The sequence below is a fragment of the Bos taurus genome, chromosome 7 (genome assembly GCF_002263795.3).
Source record: "Bos taurus isolate L1 Dominette 01449 registration number 42190680 breed Hereford chromosome 7, ARS-UCD2.0, whole genome shotgun sequence".
Classification (NCBI taxonomy): domain Eukaryota; kingdom Metazoa; phylum Chordata; class Mammalia; order Artiodactyla; family Bovidae; genus Bos; species Bos taurus.
Window position 1 is genome coordinate 68,451,869 of NC_037334.1, and position 20,932 is coordinate 68,472,800.

General features: G+C 42.1%; 1 long non-coding RNA gene across 1 annotated transcript; it reads left to right on the top strand.

The window, feature by feature from the left end:
* The first annotated feature begins 1,160 nt into the window (after positions 1 to 1,160).
* On the top strand, positions 1,161 to 20,657 carry LOC112447468 (uncharacterized). The gene is made up of 3 exons (XR_003035682.2): positions 1,161 to 1,386; positions 1,947 to 2,016; positions 20,407 to 20,657. It is a non-coding gene; the product is annotated as an uncharacterized lncRNA (long non-coding RNA).
* Positions 20,658 to 20,932: the final 275 nt, after the last annotated feature.

Here is a 20,932-nt window from a genome sequence, read left to right on the forward strand (position 1 = left end):
AAAAATTGTTCTGTAGTCACTAACAGAAGCTGGTAGTAAGTGAGCAGTTCTGACTACTAGTAACCATCTCAGTCTGTTTGAACAACAGTAGTGAAACTTGTCTCCACACTTGTCCCTAGTGAATATTGTAGAGGGAAATTTGGAGCATAGTGGAAATTTGCCATTAACCCTCAATACAAACACATGTTACAGTTTGGGAAATTCTGGGTACATGTGCAAAGGAAGTGTTCTAAAACCCATGTGAGTACTTGAATTCAAATAAATCAAGAATATTCCCTGATAGTACAGTGATTAAGACTTGCACTCCCATTGCAGGTGACATGGATTCAATCCCTGTCAGGGAACTAAGATTCTGCATGCTACCCCAAAGCAGCTTAACACCAGTGTCTATAATATTGAGACAACTTTGTAATTGATGGGCAGTACTGTGGTGTTGGAGAAGACTTTTAGAGTCCCTTGGACTGCAAGGTGATCCAACCAGTCCATTCTGAAGGAGATCAGCCCAGGGATTTCTTTGGAAGGAATGATGCTAAAGATGAAACTCCAGTACTTTGGCCACCTCATGTGAAGAGTTGACTCATTGGAAAAGACTCTGATGCTGGGAGGGGTTGGGGGCAGGAAGAGAAGGGGACGACAGAGGATGAGATGGCTGGATGGCATCACTGACTCGATGGACGTGAGCCTCAGTGAACTCTGGGAGTTGGTGAGGGATAGGGAGGCCTGGCGTGCTGTAATTCATGGGGTCGCAAAGAGTCGGACATGACTGAGCCACTGAACTGAACTGAACTGAACTAAGGGGCCAAAAGAAGCAATCATCTGATCTTGGAAAGGAGTGGCTTTCTCTGCCAAATCCAGTTCTTAAGTTCCCATCTTTGGACCACTTCTGCTCTTCATAAGGTTGCTCTGTGCTTCCCCAGCATTTCGTTCACACAAGCACAGCTACTCTGCTTTCAACATGGCCTTGTCTTTTCAGGGAAATTCATGAAAACCAATTGTTTCCATAAACACCCAGGTAATTCATCTTGCATGACTGATTGCTGTGATGACTGTACAAGCTGGTACAAATGATTAAGCACTACTCAGTGGTTTAATGCCTTGGGCTTGCATTCTGATTAAATACAGAGTTGGAGAGGTGGTCTTAGAGGTAAAAAAAAAAGATGTGGGGATTCAGCTCACATTAACCTGTCTTGGTTAACACTGTGGTATTTGCCCAAAATGCAAATATAGTGGCAGGTTCTATTGACAGAAGTATGACACACAAAAGAAGGAAGGTGATGTGTCATTCTACCCATTATTTGCTCAACTCTGGGTGACTCACTTCAAAAGGTCATTGTTAAACTGGAGTTCATTGAAGGAGCATTAACGGTATCGAACATGAAAAAACATGTACAGTATCATTCCTGGGTTTTAATTCCTCTACCAAATTAGGCAATGGGAGCAGATTTTTTGTTTTGTCTTTTTTTAAAAAATAATTTGAAAACTCTCTGGAAAGGGATTTTGCATACCTGTTCTGCTACATAGCCTTTTATAAAAGAAGTGAAAGGATTTGGTATAAACTGTGATAAAGACCTTGCTTTCTTAATAATTAACCAATATCACAGTATCTATTAGCAAGTAAATATTAATAAGTAAGGAAATTGAGGGTTAGCAAGGTAACTTTTCAAAGTCATACTTGGAGATTCTCCTGGTAAAGAAACACATTAAGATCATGGTTTTATGTTTTGCTAATACAGAAACTTTAAATCCCCTTATTATACTAGATTGGCAAATGCCCTTTATCTCCTGTGGCCTCGGTTTTGCCATCTGTGAAATAAGAAGCTTGGACTGGATGGACTCTGGGCCATTTTAACTCAAACAGCCCTTGGTTAGTCATTTTGTAATTTAGCAGCATCCATTGGTTACTGGTCTTGGTGTTCTCATCAGCAGGCTCTCTTCTCTCTTTACAGGCTAGACAATGTTGGAGAAAGTAAAAAATGTCCTCAGTGGAACAGAAGATGAAGATGGTCTTTTCACACTGTAATGTACCTCTTTTTCTTAGGGTTGATGATGAGGGTATGACATGTGAATCATCAAAATATATCTTGGAAGTTTTTGTTTAAAAAAACAAACACTCACCTATCACATTGGTGTGATGTGAGTCTGAGTGAGCTCCGGGAGCTGGTGATGGACAGGGAGGCCTGGCGTGCTGCGATTCACGGGGTCGCAAAGAGTCGGACATGACTGAGCGACTGAACTGAACTGAACTGAACTGAATCCAGTCATGCTTTAATTTCCCAAGTGAAAGTTACTTTAGAGACTACACTTTGTCTGTCTCATGGTTTAATATATGTAGCATCACTGCTGAGTTATCTTCCACAGTATACTTGAATGCCTTTAGTGACAGTGAACCCACTACCACACCTAAGGAAGTCTATTCAATCTCGGGGCACTTTTGAGATTTAGAAATATTTAAAACAAGGTCTGTGTCCAGATAGCATCTGCCTGTTGGTCCTGTTTGAACTCTGTGATTACAAAGAACAGGTCTAAACTCTCTACTGCCTGGTAGCAGTGCTTCCGGTACCTAGAGGAGAACCTCATGTTTCTCCAAACTGCCTTGTTTATGGGACACGATTTATGGTCCCTTCCCTACCCTTGTTAACTTTGCTTTAGGTTGCTTTTATATATCTGTTTATGTCCAGCATTAAGAATTCAGTGCCTCACTCTGGGGATGGTGTGAGCATCCCTGGGGATGACATGACTGTCCTCAACAATGAATGAAACAAAAAGGAATCATGCCATCACTTTGACTGACCTCTAAAAGGTCCTGATTCTCTATTATTTTTCCATTCATATTTTGTCACATCTTAATTCTTGCTTGAGAAATTTAATTTTTGAAATAGCTAAGAGTTCATCAGAGTACACTAAGGTGAATGATGTGGATGTTCATAGAGAGCCAGCCGTGGTTATGACTGTGAGGCAGTCCAGATCAGTTTCGCTAAGTACAGTCCATGGGAACTGAACACTTTCAGAGCCGGTAGCATGAGGAACCATGGAGAGAGGTTAAAACAAGCTGTCATTGACTGAAGGAAAGAATGTGCACCTCAGTGAGAGGCCTCTGGCTAGGAAGAAATGTGGAAAGTCAGCTGGGGCTGAAAGAAATTTGCCAGAAATACTTCCTGGTATGTTTGGGCAGTAGACACACTCATGAAATAGGTGCACAGTCTTTCCAGGTAGCCATGCTTTATATTTTGACTCTCTTGACATTACTTCAAGAGAGGGGAAAAAATACCAGTTTTATGACCCATCCACAGCAGCCTCTAAGTTTTTCCATTGTTAGTTCACACAAATAGAGCAGTTAATAAAAGCACCCCCTCTCACCCAAGCACTTGGAGAACCACCTGCCCAGGGCGGCCAGCCCTCTGCCTCGCTCACCTGGTGCCAAGAGGAGAGGCAGGGTTGGACTAGTAAGGAAGGAAGGAAGGAAATAACTAGCAGCACACGGGTTGCTTCTTTATTAGGCTTGGCTTTCCGCTCTGTGTTAACTCAAAATACTGGAAATGACCAGCAGGCTCAATTGAGATTTAGAACCTGGGGATGGGTGGTTGGGGGGCGATGGATCTAGAATCAGGTACAGGGCTTCAGTGTCCCCATCTGGAAAATGGGGTGGGACTAGATGACCTTGTACAGATGGTCAGGTTTTAATATTTTGTGGGTTAATGAGACACCCCATTCCTAACTTAGCTCATGCTCCCTACCCACCTTCCCAAACCACCACCAATACCACCACCGACTTGGGTCTGACTAGAAGAGATGACAGCAAATATCATACCCCCTAAACAGAACATCTCAGCTCAATGAGTATCTTTGCAAGAGGCCATCTTCAGTCTTTACTAAGTATGTTTCTAAAACGCCTTGGTCAGATTTATAAACACTTAAATGCATAATCATAGTGTCTTACAACTAGTAATAACCTCCTAGTAGCCTCCAGCCTAGTAGCTCTCAACCTTAGCTGAACACTGTAATTACCCGGAGAATTTTTTTTAAATGTCAATTCCTGAGTCCCACCCTTTAGGAGATTCTTTTGTGATTGGTCTGAGTGTAGCCGGGACATCTGATTTTATTTTATTTGTTTATTTTTAATGCTCCAGGTGGTTCTAACATGCAACCAGGGCTGAGAACCACTGCTGTCACTCTGTGGTTCTCAAACAGGGCACGTCAGACCAGCAGCCTGAGCATCACATGGAACTTGTTAGGCACACATTCTTGTCCCCACCTCACACCTTGCTTGCTTGCCAAGTCACTTCAGTCATGTCCAACTCTTTGTGACCCTATGATTGTAGCCAGCTAGGCTCCTCTGTCCATGGGATTCTCCAGACAAGAATACTGGAGTGGGTTGCCATACCCTCCTTTAGGGGATCTTCCCGACCCAGGGATTGAACCCATGTCTCTTATGTCTTCTGCATTGGCAGGCAGGTTCTTTACCATTGAGTCACCTGAGAAGCCCATCCATACCTACTGACTCAGAAACCCCAGGTTGGAGCCCAGTGATCTGTATTTTAACAAGTGATTAAGATGAGTCTTAAGAGTTTGAGAACTCTGGCTGCATATAATCCCTAAGAGGAGGGTAGAAATGTTAAGAAAAGACTCTTCTGTAACCAGGGCCCCAGGATGATTGGCGTGACCACAGAGGTGGAGTGGGGAGTAGGGGCAGAGTTTCCAGCAACTGGTGCCCAAGGTTCCAGTGGAGTCATCAGCTCTCAGTCAAGCTAACATTACTTTCTGCTGGATTCTTAGGGTAGCTTCTAACTACACTCACCAACTAAGCTCCTTTCCCTCTCCAATTTGTCCTCCATGCTGTGGCAGAGGAATCTTCCAAATGCAGATATGAGATTCCTGTCTCCTATTTTCCACACAAGGGGACTTAGAGGAAACACCCTTAGGCTCTGCCCCAGGCTGCAGTGGGGAACTCAGAGGCCAGGCAGCTGATACGGAGGAATGAAGACGTGGGAATGAAGTGGCCTAAACTGACATGGAATGTTGTGTGTCTACTTACAGGCACTCACACCACACTTAGTAAATAACATCCTCCAACTGGATGGCCACAAACTGAAACAAGGCAGCCAGTGTGAGATTCAAAGGTCTAGGGGGTGGAGGGTGGGAGTCACAGGATAAAGAATGAATACATCCAGAATTCTTACCCTGAGACTCCTTGATCAGAGCAGGCAGTTGGGGTACTGGTTCTTCTTTCCCTCTCTGTGCCATCAGGATGAATTGGTAGCATCTATAAACAACTCCCTGGGAGGAGCCTGGTAAGCTGTAGTCCATGGGGTCGCTAAGAGTCGGACACGACTGAGAGACTTCACTTCCACTTTTCACTTTCATGCATTGGAGAAGAAAATGGCAACCCACTCCAGTATTCTTGCCTGGAGAATCCCGGGACAGAGGAGCCTAGTGGGCTGCTGTCTATGGGGTCACACAGAGTTGGACACGACTGAAGCGACTTAGCAGCAGCAGCATAAACAACTCCCTAGTATCCACTGTGTTGGGGGACCAGAAGAGAGAATCACTTCCCTGTGGTGGTGGTTTAGTTGCTAAAGCCTGTCTGACTCTTGTGGCCCCATGGACTGTAGCCTGCCAGGCACCATTGTCCATGGGTTTTCCCAGGCAAGAATACTCGACTGGGATGACATTATTCTTCTCCAGGAGATCTTCCAGACCCAGGGATAGAGCCCAGGTCCTGCATTGGCAGGCAGATTCTTTACCACTGAGCCACAGGGGAGGCCCTGGTTCTCCAATGCCAATCCCTTTATAATTTAGTCTTCCCCTGCTCGCATATTATTTACTCAGAGTCTATTTGCATTTGTGGAGGAAGCTGCTAGTGGAGAAGCTGGCAGTAACCTTAATGAAGCCAGGTGAGACCCATTGAAATGGGAATGTACTGAACTAAGTTATAAAGAGCTGAAGCCAGCTGTTAGCAAGCTTAATGAAAGGTTAACAGGAATCCTGCAATGGGTAGCTGGGGAGACTCTTTGTCCATTTAAAGAAAAAATGTTGAGAAGTGGGTCCCTGTTGTGGAAGCAAGAACAGAAAGAAGAAGCCACTTGTAACCAAAAAGTTGTATCTGAGATAGAGTTTCATTTAGATTTGTATACATGTTACAGTCTTAAGGGAAAAAAGCACTATGAGTTCTTGGCTCTCTGAACATCAGAGGCCAGAAAAGGGAAGTGTTCCTGAATATGATAAATGTTAATGCTGTTGTGGAGGTGCCTGGGGAGCCCTGGAGATGGTTGCTCCCAAATCAGAAGGTTCATTTTCTAATTGCACTAAAGATGTACTTCTGCAGTGGTAGTATTATCCATGTTGCATAAGGAGCTAGGGGGTATGGGAGCAGGAAAGACCCTTCACATCCTTCGACTCAACACCCATTTCTTAGCTCCTGAAGTTGAGGCCCAGAGACAGGGAATAAGTTACCCCAGAAAACACAGGAAAGGAATGCTAGAGCAGAAACCTAAACCTTGTACCCTAGACTTATCTCTACAGCCGTGTGATAATATTGTCCTTGAAATTTTCTAATTCCATCTGGGTCTGCGTGATTCTTTACTCTTTTGAAGTCACATTCTTTAAGTTCTTGTTGGGCCTGCAACTCTCATTTCTTTTCCTTAAGCGGTCTTTCCTAACAACACTTGACCCTATTGCACTCCCTCCTCCTCCCAGAAAGAGGAACCAGACGCTGAAGTGCAAAACTTGGCTGTTGCTCTTTGGAATGCTGCTTCTAACTATGGTGACCAACATGTTCCAGTTTTAAGACTCAAAATCCTGGCATTTGAAAACCTCCCTCAGTCCCCCATAAAGTGGGCTAATTTGTCAACCCAAGTCCATAACTAAATTGGAGATCAACAACACTCTTCCGACTTTTTCAATTCAGTGCCCCTGCTCTTGGCTTTATTGCAGGCAATATATTTTCTTTTTTCCTGTGACTTTGCAGTTGGACCTAAGGGGAATTTAATTTCAGATCCAGCATTAGTATAGACTACTAAATCTAGATTCAAGACCCTTTCTCTGCAAAATGTGGGCCTCAGACAACTATTGTCATCACCATGGAGCTCACTAGGAATGCAGAATATCAGTGGAATCCCAGACCCTCAGAATCTGCATTTAAACAAGTGCAGATTTGAGTACTTGTTTCACATGCACATTAAAGATCAAGAAGTACTTGTCTAAAGCACTGATATTCAAATGTGACTGTATACTGGAATCTTGTGGGGAACTTAAAGAAATCCTGAAGCTGGATTTCCCTCTGCTCTCTTGGTTTAATTGACATGGAGGAGACCTGGGCTTCAGGAGTTTTGAAAACACCTCAGGTAATTCTGCTATATAGCCATGTTTGCAAAGCACTAGTCTATAGGGCCCTGGAGAAGGGCATGGCAACCCACTCCAGTATTCTTGCCTGGAGAATCCTCATGGACAGATGAGCCTGGCAGACTATAGTCCATGGGATTGCAAAGAGTTGGACACAACTGAGCGACTAAACGCAGCACAGCACAGTCTACAGGCAGGGCAGCTTTGCACCAGAAAGCAATGTTGCTAATTAATCAGGATAACTCTTGGCTAAGTTACAAGTTTACATGGGTCTAGTACCCCCACGTGATTTTGCTCCAAGAAATGATCAATAAGATTGCTCAGGAAGATCTGAGGAGACAAGGTAGTGACTTCAATGTCCCAACTGCTGTGGATGAGACCCATTAAAGTAATTAAAAACGAAGATATAATATTTGGTCTGTGGAAAGTGATAATGAGAAAACTTCAAAGATCAACAGAGAAGGAATGTCTGCGGGGACAAGGTGGTGCCATTAATCTGTTCAGAGATATGAGAGGGACAATGAGGAGATAGCACTAAGATAAGACAAACATGGAGGAAGGGTTCAGTGGAAACCTTTGTGCAGAACAAGGAGCTTGGTCAAAGGGCAACCCTGTGCCCTCTGGTACCTAAACATAATGGGAGTCCCATGTATGTGTGAATTTGGTGAAAGAATTTGTCAACTAAGCACACATCTCTGTAGAAGGTCACTGCTAGTCACAGGGAACAGACACCTTAGTTAATGGTTTTAGTGCTTTTCTAAGTATGTGAAAATGCAAGAATCCTGGTTCAAAAATTTTCTCCTGAACATATCCCTCTGAAGGCCTGTTCTGCCCTTTTCCCCAGACACGGAGCACCTCATTCCTGATCTCCACCCTGAACTTCCTTTGGCTATGCTGAAGGACAGAAGCTGGAGGAGCAGTACTCAATCCTCATTGAGCCAGATGGGGAGTGACATTCTTTAGTTGACAATGAGGTGTTAGAGTCTCTCTGACTTTCCTTGGTCCCAAGATGGCTGCCACAGCTCTAGTATACGCATCCACAAAAGCATCCCAAGCAGGAAGGAAAAAGAAGATGGGAAATGGGACTTTTCCCTTAATATGACACTTACCTTTTATCCAAAAGAGAAATACTTCCTAGAATCAACCAGAAGACTTCCCCATATATTTCACTGCCCATTCATTTCATTGGGTCACAGACCCATTCTTTAGCATGGGGGACTGAGCTGCCTGGAACTATTTTACAAGAATCATTACAGGCTGTGCACATTGCCATTCAGCCAAAACTTAGGATCAGTCTGTATGGAAGAAACTGGGAATGGCTGTTGGGTAAACAATCTTGATTTCAACCACATTCATTCATCTGACAAAAGTATGCTGGATGTCTCCTACGTGCCAAGGGCCCTACTGTGTACTGGGGTCTAAGAATGAACTAGTCCTCATTTCCAGACAGCTTATAGTCTATAAAGCCATTTCTGTCTTTATTAGGCTAAATGCATAATATAGAGACTTGAATAATTTCTAATGTACCTGAGAAGCAAAAAGAATGATGAGAGAAAAAAGAATGAAAGTTTGGAATTCTGCCTGCACACATCCTTGCAGCTCTGCCTTTGATGTCAGTATCCAGGTCAATGCAGGAAGGAGCAAACATTCCACCTTAGAAGGTGAAGGCAAATTATAGCAACTAATAACTCTTTTTACTAGTTTTTCCAGTAGTCATGTATGGACGTGAGAGTTGGACTGTGAAGAAAGCTGAGCACCAAAGAATTGATGCTTTTGAACTGTGGTGTTGGAGAAGACTCTTGAGAGTCCCTTGGACTGCAAGGAGATCCAACCAGTCCATCCTAAAGGAGATCAGCCCTGGGATTTCTTTGGAAGAAATGATGCTAAAGCTGAAACTCCAGTACTTTGGCCACCTCATGCGAAGAGTTGACTCATTGGAAAAGACTCTGATGCTGGGAAGGATTGGGGGCAGGAAGAGAAGGGGACAACAGAGGATGAGATGGCTGGATGGCATCACCGACTCGATGGACTTGAGTTTGAGTGAACTCCAGGAGTTGGTGATGGACAGGAAGGCCTGGCGTGCTTCCTGGGGTCGCAAAGAGCCAGACACAACTGAGCTACTGAACTGAACTGAACTGAATAATTCTTAGCTACAGGAAGTTTGATAAGCTCAGTAGTCAGTGGTCAGCTTGGTAAAAGTGCAGTGACAGAGTAATGGAAATGACCACTTCTGTATTTCTATGCTGTCTCACACTGTCCCAAGCGTTTTTAAACACACAGCAGTCTGTCAGAGGAAGGGCATAGCTCCATTTTATAAAGGAGAGAAAGGAAAGCACAGAGGGGTCCAGTGACACCCCTGGTTCCCTCTACATTGAATGAAATATAACTAGAATCAAGCATCCTCAACCCAGGGGGTCAATATCATCTTCATGGGGTTCCTGCCATGTGCACCCAGCTTTGCGCTTGGACCTACTAACAGGACCAGCAGTCAGACGAACACGATTTGAGCACTTCTGTGTGCCAGGCACTGCCCTAAGCACTGTACGTGCATTATTTTGTTTCACCATATCAATCTCTCTGTGAGGGAGCTTCCAGTCTTATCCCTGTTTGAGAGATGAGGAAATGGGAGCTCAGATACACAGGGTAACTCATCTGCAGTCGAGCTGAGACTCAAGCTGTGGAGCAGCTCCAAAGCCGAAGGTTCTGTGCTGTGCTCTGGCCCCTTCAGGCACACAAAGTGCTGGGGTGACCTCCAAGGGATTATGCTAGTGTGTGAGGTGGGAAGGATAGTCAGCTGGGAGTCGTAGGTCTCCCCCTAATAACCTCAGTAAAATCAGGTGTTCTTTCTGCCTACATCTGTCTGAAACCAACCTGGAAATGGGTTGTTGTTGTAGTTGTTGCTGTTCAGTTGTTCAGTAGTGTCCAACTCTTTGAGGCACCATTGGACTGCAGCACACCAGGCTTCCTTGTCCATCACCATCTCCCAGAGCTTGCTCAAACTCATGTCCATTCAGTCAGGGATGTCATCCAACAATCTGGTACTCACAATTTCAAGTAATGTCTCTGCTTTTTAATATGCTCTCTAGGTTGGTCATAGCTTTTCTTCCAAGGAGCAAGTGTCTTTTAATTTCATGGCTGCGGTCACCATCTGCAGTAATTTTGGAGCCCAAGAAAGTAAAGTCTGCCACTGTTTCCATTGTTTCCCCATCTATTTGCCATGAAGTGATGGGACGGGATGCCATGATTTTCATTTTTTGAATGTTGAGATTTAAACTAGCTTTTTCACTCTCCACTTTCATCTTCATCAAGAGGCTCTTTAGTTCTTCTTCACTTTCTGCCATAAGGGTGGTGTCATCTGCATATCTGAGGTTGTTGATATTTCTCCCAGCAATCTTGATTCTACCTTATGTTTCATCTAGCCTGGCATTTCAAAGGATGTACTCTGCATATAAGTTAAATAAGCAGGGTATCAATATACAGCCTTGACATACTCCTTTCCCAGTTTTGAACCAGTCTGTTGTCCCATGTCTGGTTCTAACTGTTGCTTCTTGACCTGCATACAGGTTTCTCAGGAGGCAGGTAAGGTGGTCTGGTATTCCCATCACTTTAAGAATTTTCCAGTTTGTTGTGATCTACACAGTCAAAAGCTTTGGTGTAACCAATGAAGAAGTAGATGTTTTTCTGGAATTCTCTTGCTTTTCTGAGATCCAGTGGATGTTGGCAATTTGATCTCTGCTTTCTCTGCCTTTTCTAAATCCAGCTTGAACATCTGGAAGTCCTCCGTTCATGTACTATTGAAGCCAAGCTTGGAGGATTTTGAATATTACCTTGCTAGCATGTGAAATTAGTGCAAATGTGTGGTAGTTTGAACATCCTTTGGCATTGCCCTTCTTTAGGAGTGGTATGAAAACTGATCTTTTCCAGTTCTGTAACCAATGCTAAGTTTTCCAAATTTGCTGGAAATGGGAGTGGGGGGCATGTAAAGGACATGATGCCAGAGGGTCTCGGGTCCTGGGTCTCACGGTCTTGAAGAGATGAGAGTTTAGATTTACCAGCAAATGTGACTATGTTTTCAGGCACAGAGACCGAGTATCAGAATTGAACATTTAAGATATAGTACAAATATACTACAAAGATGGCCTCCTTCCTCCCTTTTAAGATATATTCTGAGAGACAAACAAGAAAGAAAGGCAGAGTCCCGGACAGACTCCAGACTAGAAAATCCAGTCTGGTCTTCCTCCCTGGCCTTGCCTCACCCTGCCTCTTATCTCTGCTCTCCACCCGGTTATCTCTTCCTTCTGCTCGGTTCTCTTTCCCAACCCAGGCCCCTTTTCCCTCTGAGATGCCTTCAGTGTCTTATCTTCCTTCAGCAGCTCCATCAACAAAGTCCTGTCATTTTTTCCCCTCGTGATTCAGGATGCCTTTGCATCATTTTAATCTATTCCTCTGAACTTTGATTTTCAATCTCTTCCCAAACTTAATCTCAGACGCTTCTTCACTGAGATTAAAAAAAAAGAGAGATTATGTAACTTGATAATACCTCTGGCTGGAGGATCAAGAAAAGACAGCAGAGTCTTGCTTCCCCATTAATGCCTTAGGCTTGCTGTGAAAAACATTTTTTTACATTAACCAAAGACTCACCATCAACTAATACTGCAACCTCCTCTTTGATCTTCCACATTTTTCTTCCCCCAACTTTTTAAAACGATGTCTGAAACATTTTGTAACACCTCGGTGTATGCAAAGAGTCTTGGAGTCAAACCGGCCCAGAACCTGAAGCTGCTCCAGGAGGCCCAGGATACACTGCTTTGCTTCTGTTAGTCTCAGCTTCATCATCTATAAAGTGGGACTGATCATGGGACTCTCCTCATAAGTAAGCATTAAATGTAGCAATGCCAGGAAAGCATGGCATGGGGTGGGTGCTCCATGACTAGTAGGCGCTAGGAGGCGCTGCTGTCATAGCTCCCTCTCCAGCCCTACAAGCTCAGAGTCTGTGTTTATCAAAGCTTGCTGGCAGGACCTGCATGCCCCCGATGAAGATTGATCCTATGAGCTAATGTTGAACCTAGGGACTGGTGGTCTATCTAAGAGGCTGTGGGAATGTCCCCTTATCTACATTTCTCATACTCTAAGGAGCTTCAGAACCATCTGAGAACATATTAAAAATGCATATACCTGGTTCCAACCTCCAGGAGATGCTGAGTGTATGAATATGGAATTGGGTCCTGTTACCTGTGTTTTTTATAACCTCCCCAGGTGGAGTTCTGAAGCAGGGGGCAACAGACACTCTAGGGTGGCTGCGATGCCCATGTTCCACAGTTCTCCTATTACCCATCCCAGCTCCTGACCCCTCTGCATCACCAGCCTCTTCTGAACTCTGACCCTGCTTTACCTTTGTTTATCTTTGGGCCCGGTGCTTGGCCCTGATTTTGCTCTTCTGTGGTTTACCATGGTCAAGTCCAGGGCGTTGCCCACTTTGTCTGTGGTTCTTACTCTCAGCTCTCACTCCTGGTTCACAGGCGATTTTCTTGGAACACCTCTGAGATTTGGCTTTTGGCTTCATTCTGTTTTTCATCATAAATTACTCTGTGGTGATGCTGGCACTCTGTGGCTTCTGTGCATCTGCTGATGGTTATCATCTTCTGTCCTTTCCTGCCTTTCATTTATGTCTTTGGTACCAGTCACCTCTTTGGATTTCCAGTATGATGGAGAATCTTGGACCATGGTAAGGGCACCATTTTGAACCTGAATCATGATTTTAGAACATCAGGAATGTGCAATGTAGACAATGCATTGAATGTTTATGTTAATATTAACTGGGCTATTTTCTATTTGAATTTTAAATCCATCTTATATATCTTAGTTTATAGTGGGGGCTTTCCACCTCTACCAAATGATGAAGCCTCTATGAAAAATGCTCTGGTTTCTACCTGGATTCTAACTTTAAAAAAAATGCCATAATATATATATAACATAAAATTTTCCATTTTATCCATGTTACTGTATAATTCAATGGTATAATTACATTCACAGTATTGTACAACAATATGTACATTATCTATTTCCAAACTCTTTTCATCATCCCAAACAGAAACTTGGTAACTGTTAGGCAATAACTCCCCATTCCCTCTTCCCTCAGCCCCTGGCAACCACCATTCTACCTTCTGTCTCTCTGAATTTGCCTATTCTAGATATTTTATATAAATGAAATCATATAATATTTGTCCTTTTACATATGACTTATTTCACATACTGTAATGTTTTAAGTTTCATGCATGTTGTAGCATGTATCAGAACTCCATTCCTTTCTTTGGATGAATAACATTCCTTTATATGTACACAGCATGTTTTATTTATCCATTCCTCTGTTGAATAACACTTGGTTTTTTTCCCACTGTTTGGGTATTGTGGATAATGCTTCAATGAACACTGGTGTACAGTATCTGTTAAAGTCCCTGCTTAAGAATTTTGGAGTTTTATACCAGAGATGAAATTGTCGGGTCATGGGGTATCCTATGTTTAGCTTTTTGAGGAACTACCATGCAATTTTCCTCCGTGGATGCACCATTTTATATTCCCACCACCAATGTACAAGGGTTCCAGTTGTTCTACATCCCCACCAACACTTGTTACTCTCCTTAAAAAAAAAAAAAAAATAGCCATTCTAGTCGGTGTGAAGTGATATCTCTTGGTTTTGATTTGTATTTCACTAATGGCTAATGATGTTGATCCTATTCTCATCTGTTTATTGGTCATTTGTGTATCTTCTTTGGAGGAGTATCTATTTAAGTCCCCCATTCATAGATAAGGAAAAATGAGCAGCCAGTAAATTTAACCTACTAGACTGGAAAAAATTTAGAACACTGATATAGCAAGTATTGGCCTGGCAGAGGCCTAGAAAATGACTTGGCCTCCTGGAGTGAAATGGGGTATGAATTAGTACAGCCACACTCTGGGGCAATTTGGCAGTTTTGGTTAATTGACATGCACATGACCTAGCTAAGCCAGAGCAATTTTATGCTTTGTTATCTGTTCTAGAAAAGCACACGTGCACAAGGAAACATATTTGCAAATGTTACCAGCAGTGTCATATGTGTGGGGATGGAATGAATATGTGTATATGGGGAGTGGCTTACCTATGGCACAGTTCTTCCAAGGAACCGCATGGACAAGGATAAGAGAATTAGACAGATTTGTATCCATTTGTGTGAAAACTCCAAGCCTTACTGAAAACAGGAGACTTCAAAACATCACATAGAGAGGGAGACTTCAAAACTTCACCTAAAATACAAAACCATTAAGAGAAAAATAAACTAGTTTTCAGGATTTGCGGGCACAGACATATAAAAGTAAATGTATAGAAAAGTGCCTGACAGGACATACACTCAACTCACTGTGTCAGCATCTCCTTGATCAGAGGAAACAGACTGGGCTTGAGGGTAGTAGTCAAAGAGGATTTTAGCTTTATAACATTTTAATTGTTATACCAAGGGTGTTTCTGTATTACTCATTTGATTAAAAATCAACATTAAAAAAGGAAGCAAGTGTGGCAGGAAAAAAACCATTATGCTTACAATGAAAACCTCATTCTGTCAGTCACTGCTTTTGTGTTCTCTGGAGGAAAGCCACAATAATCCTGACCTCATTATGCAGGAAAGGGGAGAGATCATGTTCACCTCAGAAATAGTTCTCAGGTTCACATGAGGTAGAGCATTAAAGGCCACATGAAACAAATAAGCTATTAGTACAAATCACCAAGCATATCAGAATTTAGAAATAGAAAAGAAACTCTTCTTTTCAGCTGCAAAATTATTCTGGAGTGCAGGAATCAATGGTGCTAAATCAATTTCTCTTTTCAGGAATTACCCAGAATGGTGGGTACAACCTGGGTTCTGGGGCCAGCTGGGTTCCTTCTTTAGCTGGTGAACTTAACCAAGGCCTTTCCCCAATCTGGGTCTCAATTTCGTCATCTACATAGTGAAGAGTTTGATTTTGCAACTTTTAAGAGCACATTTAGCTCTGATCTTTGATAAGCCCGAGCAGTCACTACCTTCAGAAAAGGCACAAAAGCAAAGCAAACAGATTAGCCACCAGGCACAGCCTTCTTCAAGGAGGGTTAGAGAAGCCCACTCAGTGTCCAGCCATCACCAAAACTTTCCCCACACCTCCAGCCCATAGGAGAATATATAGACCAGGGAAAAAGATGAGAAAGTGACAGGAACTGCTTTCATTCCATTAGCTACCACAGGGTATCTGGGGAGAGAAGCAGTTCAATGAATAATTACCTCAGGGTGACAAGTTCTCTGATGGGGGATCTCCAGGGAAGACAAGTAGACACATGCAGACCAGTTTGGCAGCTGTAGGTGGACCGGAAAAGCCTGGCTTACATGGAGACCTGAGGATGCATGGAGTCACAGAGGACAGAAAGGAACAGAGAGCAGCAGGACAAGGGCTTGTTTTTTGGAATACAGGTGTTTTCTCATGCAGCACATCTGAAAGATTCATGTGCAGGAATTATGAACTGTTAAAACTGCAAAGGGCATTAGATACTGTCTCATCCTAAAGTCATAGATTATTAAAACTGGCCCTATCCATGTTCCTCTTTTCTTATCTGGAAGGGCCATAGATGTCAGTGTCAAAAGATAATAACCAAGATGTGACTGCAGCTCAGTTCAGAGCATCTCACCCTATAGCATCAGCATGTGACGGTCTATTCTGGCCCACACTGAGTGTGTACATTTGCATCTTCCAAAGCCTGGAAATGATGTGCGGAAAAGGTAAACTTCACCTTGATGCCTGACCCCCAGCAAAATAAAATGAACAAAGAAGCAAGCAAAAACTCCTAAAAAAAGAGAAAAATAAGAATTATAATAAGAGCTCTCAGCAGAACAAATTCCCCTTGTTCTGGCAGTGCTAGCAACACCTGCAAAGGCAATTTCTTTTTCCCATGTTATTCGAGTCCATATCTCTGTGTCTTCGATTATCATTTCTGGTATGAACATAAATATCCCCACCCTAAAACATCCAAACCAGTCTCAGGATAAACAATGTATCACAAATAAAGGGAGAGACCCTCCAAGAAGAGAAGCTGAGTGGATGCAGGAATGCATGGACTTTGGCTTTACAGATCAGCCATGAAAATTCATCACAGGGTGCCAAGCCTCCTGGGACTCCTGGATGGAAAGACTGAGAACTCTTACTCAGGTAAACCCACCCAAGTTCAATCACCAGCTAGAGAATTAGAAGCCCTTTGAACATTTTAGCTGTTGGCAGATGTCAGGAGTTTGTCTGTCTGTCCAAATTCTATTTCTTACATTCCAGTTAATGCTGACAGGGCAGAACCTCTAGGTTTCATTTCTCTTTCTGCCTCATAATCTTCCCTTTCTTTCTCCTGAATGGCCTCCCTCAATCTGAGATGTATGATCAAATGTGCTGAGCACTTTCCTCCTGGCCATTAGTGTGTATGCAGACACGTGGAGTGATGGTGTGGGCATGCATGGACACTGCTGTCCACGCATGTTGGGGGTTTCCCACACATACATGAGCACCTATGCTGTGTGTATGCTTGCTCATAAACTGTGCATCAGCCATGGTCCTCCTGGCTACTGTGCAATTCACACTCAAATGCAATTAACTCTCCCTGCTGGCAGTAGTTAAACACAGACTCCTCATGGAGCCAAAGGGAAATTAGGCAGGAATTTGGTTCTGCTCCCATACTGGATTCTCCCTTACCCAGCCCCTTGGCCTCCTTGCCCTGATAATGGAGAAATAAAAGCAGGGCTGCTACCAACCATATCATAAACCAAAAATACCATTAGAGTTTATTGGGCAAGGAAAGAAGAGGTTCAATAGAGGAAGCATATGGTGATAGTTACCAGATAGGCTCAGGTAGTAAACAAGCCAAGGTCTGGGCCCAATTCCACCACTTTAGTGAAACCACTTGATGGGGAAGAGCACACATTTCATGGACCAGATTTCAGGGCTTGAACTAGGTGATATTTATGGCTCTTCTGGACTCTATGGATTCAACAACATATCCAGGACCACAGACTCAGAGGAATCAAATCAGTGTTCATCAACCAGATGTATTTTCTTAAACAGATTTATCTCATCATCATTAATCACTGAAGGCTTAACTTTATGTCAGACACTCTGCTATGTGATATAGATGTATTATTTAATTCTCACAACCCTAAGAAATAAATATAATTATTTTTCCCATTTAACAGATGAGGGAACTGAAGCTTGAGGAAACTGAAGCTTAAGGGAACCAAGTAAAGATATTCACAGCAAAAATGTAGAAACAGAGCTGAACCAAGATTTTCTGATGCCAAAGCCCTTGATCTTAATCACTGCACACTCCTTTGATCTGTGACCTTTAGGGCAATGCACCCCCAGTAGCTAACGCCTATCTATACCAGAGTGGGAATTTAAGGATGCACAATGTTTAAGATTTAAAAAAAAATTTTCATTTGATAGTAACCAGCCAATTGAGCCTTAAATTTTCAAATTTCTCACACTGAAGTATGCATGAAAATACAAATCTTGGGTGAGGCTCTGGACTCAGAGAAGCCAGAAACAGTGGGGAAGGGAGGGAAACAAAGGGATTCAGAGAAAATCTTTCCACTGAATTGCTCAATAAACTGTGGAATCCTTTTCCCACCCCACTCCCCACTCCAAACCTGGGGAATGTAATCTCTGAGAAAACTGAATGGCCCAAATAAAACACTCAAAGATACTGAGATTTGCGACTCCCCACAACAATATACCCAATCCCCTTTCAATAAAGTCATCAGATTAAGAGTCTCAGTCATCTATGCACCCCTCCTAATTAGTGTTTAGGCCATCACTTTGAGATATGAATGGAGGACTGAGGATCTCTGAGATCAGGAGAGTATACAGTGTGAAAAAGATATAAAGACAACAGAGAGCACAGAAGAAAACAGAATACAAACAAACAAACAAAAAAACTAGTATCTTCTAAGAAAAAAGAGAAGGAAGGGAGAAACCACACTAATAGGAAAAATCAGAGAAAAGGAAAGAGCTTTTAGAGTTTAAAAAGATTATAATTATCCCAAATTATTTTCTTTTAAAAGTTTAGTACTTTAAGGTTTTAATTTTTAGCCTCTGATCTATTTTAAATTAATTTCCTGTGTGGTATGAGGTGGAGACAATTTCTTTAAAAACAATAATAATAAGGTTTTCCCAGCACCATTTGTAGAAAAAAAAGATTTCTTTTCCCCATTCAAACTGCCTTGACACCCTCATCAAAAGTCAACTGAGTCTATATGTGTGCTGGCTATATATGCTTGAGTCCTTTTTTGGATTTACTACTTTGTGCTACCATTCAACATGTCAGTTCTTTTGCTAATAGGATACTAAATGAATAGTATACTGTCTTGATTCTGTAGCTTATACTAAATTAGGTAGTATGAGCTCTTCAACATTCTTTTTCTAGATTGTTTTGGCTTTTCTTACTTGTGTTTTATATAAATTTCAGATGTGTGTCAATTTCCATAAATAAACAACAACAACAACAAAAAACAGCAAAAAGTCCTCTGTCATTTTGATTGTGATTGCATTAAAACCACAGATCAACTTGTGGAGAAATGCAGAACTAGCATTGCAATAATATTAAATTTTCCAGTGCACAAGTATGGTATATCTCTGTATTTAATTATGTCTTTTAAAATCTCTCTCTTCTAAAGAACAGTCTCACTTCATCCCATGCAGGTCCTATGTTTGGCTATCATACTGACACTCTTACCTTAGCAAGGGTTAAAACGTCATTCATCTAATATCACCCAATTAATTCCCTCTTTGACGAATTTAAATTTGAAGAGCTGAATTTTCCAGATTCAGTATCCAGAAAACAAGGTTTAAGGTTTTAGACTGAGCTCCCCAGAGATAATCCAGCTCCTACATTTCTGCAGACTTTTTGAGCTTTTCTTTTAACTTCGAAGTTACCAAATATGCTTCAAAACATTTCTTTAAGTAAGGTAAACTATTGCTTCCTACTTTAGGTTAGAAAATATAATGTAGCATTTAATATTACTACAGATGAGCATAATTTGAAACAAATTAATCCTTGTTATATAAAACAAATTATGATTATTTTCAGATACTCTATGTTGGTTCATGTTCAAATGTTTTAACACGATCCAAATTTGTAACTTGACAAAGATATGGTTTTGAGAAAATTCAGAGCAAAAGAAATAATAGAAAGATCTGAAAATATCAATCACTTTATCAATTGTATAGTATTCCTTCAAAGTTCATTAAAAACGTAATCTGTGACATAATTCTTCAATTTTAATATTCTCAAATAATATCCCAGAAATAAGCTGAGAAGTTCGTGGTGAACATGCCACTATTTTCATATTTTCTTTTAGAAAGTGCTTGAAAAATAAGTGAATCTGAGTTTAGAGAAAGCTTGTTCACATCCAGAAAGACACCATTTCTCCATATAAGCCAATTTCTTTTCCCTAGCCTCTCTGCTCTCTAGGCTGGCTTGGCAGTATTGTATGTAATTTATAGGTAACTCCTGGAAGAAGCTGATTACTTCAGAAAATGTACCTCTCTTTATGACCAGCATGCTTTCTGAATTTATTAAACCAATATGAACATGGGAGACTCCAAAACTAAGAGCATTAGAGAACTCCACTTGACCTGCCATGTCTTTACTTCTCTGGATGTGTTTTTGTACAGCACTGATGCTCATAGCATCTCTCCTTACAGCAAGTGAGTCGAATACTCATTACTAGCAATAGCTAAGGGGCTTCCCAGGTGGCGCTAGTGGTAAAGAATCCGCTGCAACAGATTGCAACGGATTGCAAGGTAAAGAATCTGCTGCAACGCAGGAGACAAAAGAGAAGCAGGTTCCATCTCTGGGTCTGGAATATTCCCGAGAGGAGGAAATGGCAACACATTCCAGTATTCTTGCTGAAAAATTCCATGAAGAGAGGAGCCTGGCAGGCTACAGTCCATGGGGTCGCAAAGAGTTGGACATGACTGAGCACCCACGCACTTAGGCAGCAATAGCTAATGGAATCAATTCTGTCTTTGCAGCTGCTTTGAACTGTGAGGACAGGAGCCTGAAGCCAATGTTAGTCACCAAGCTACAAATGGGTGAAGGCTGACTGATAAGAGAACCAGTCAGGCAGAAGGCAAGTAGACATAAAGAGAAACCCTGGATCTCTGACGTGGTTTGAGCCCCTGAACAAGGCACATCAATGTGCCAGTAAATTCCCTTTGGGGCTTTAGGCAATTTCTGTTGAGTCTTCCATTATTTGGAATCAAAAGACCCCCATCTAAACCAAAAGGCCGTCTACATAGTGGCAATTTGGCTGGATGACAAGTTTTTCCAGTTTTAAGGGTTTTTACCATTATATGGTCCAACTACCTGCTTCACCAAACATCTGTTTCACTCCAACTAGTGTTTGTCATCTCTTATACTCTAGGCATGTAGGAATTCTACATTCTGGGCTCAGGGAGTGAAGACAAATAAGACATAGATTTAACCATAAGGACCTGATAGTTTCAAATCTTTAAGCAGAAGCAGTATTATGAGGTGCTATTTTAAAGACAAGGCCCT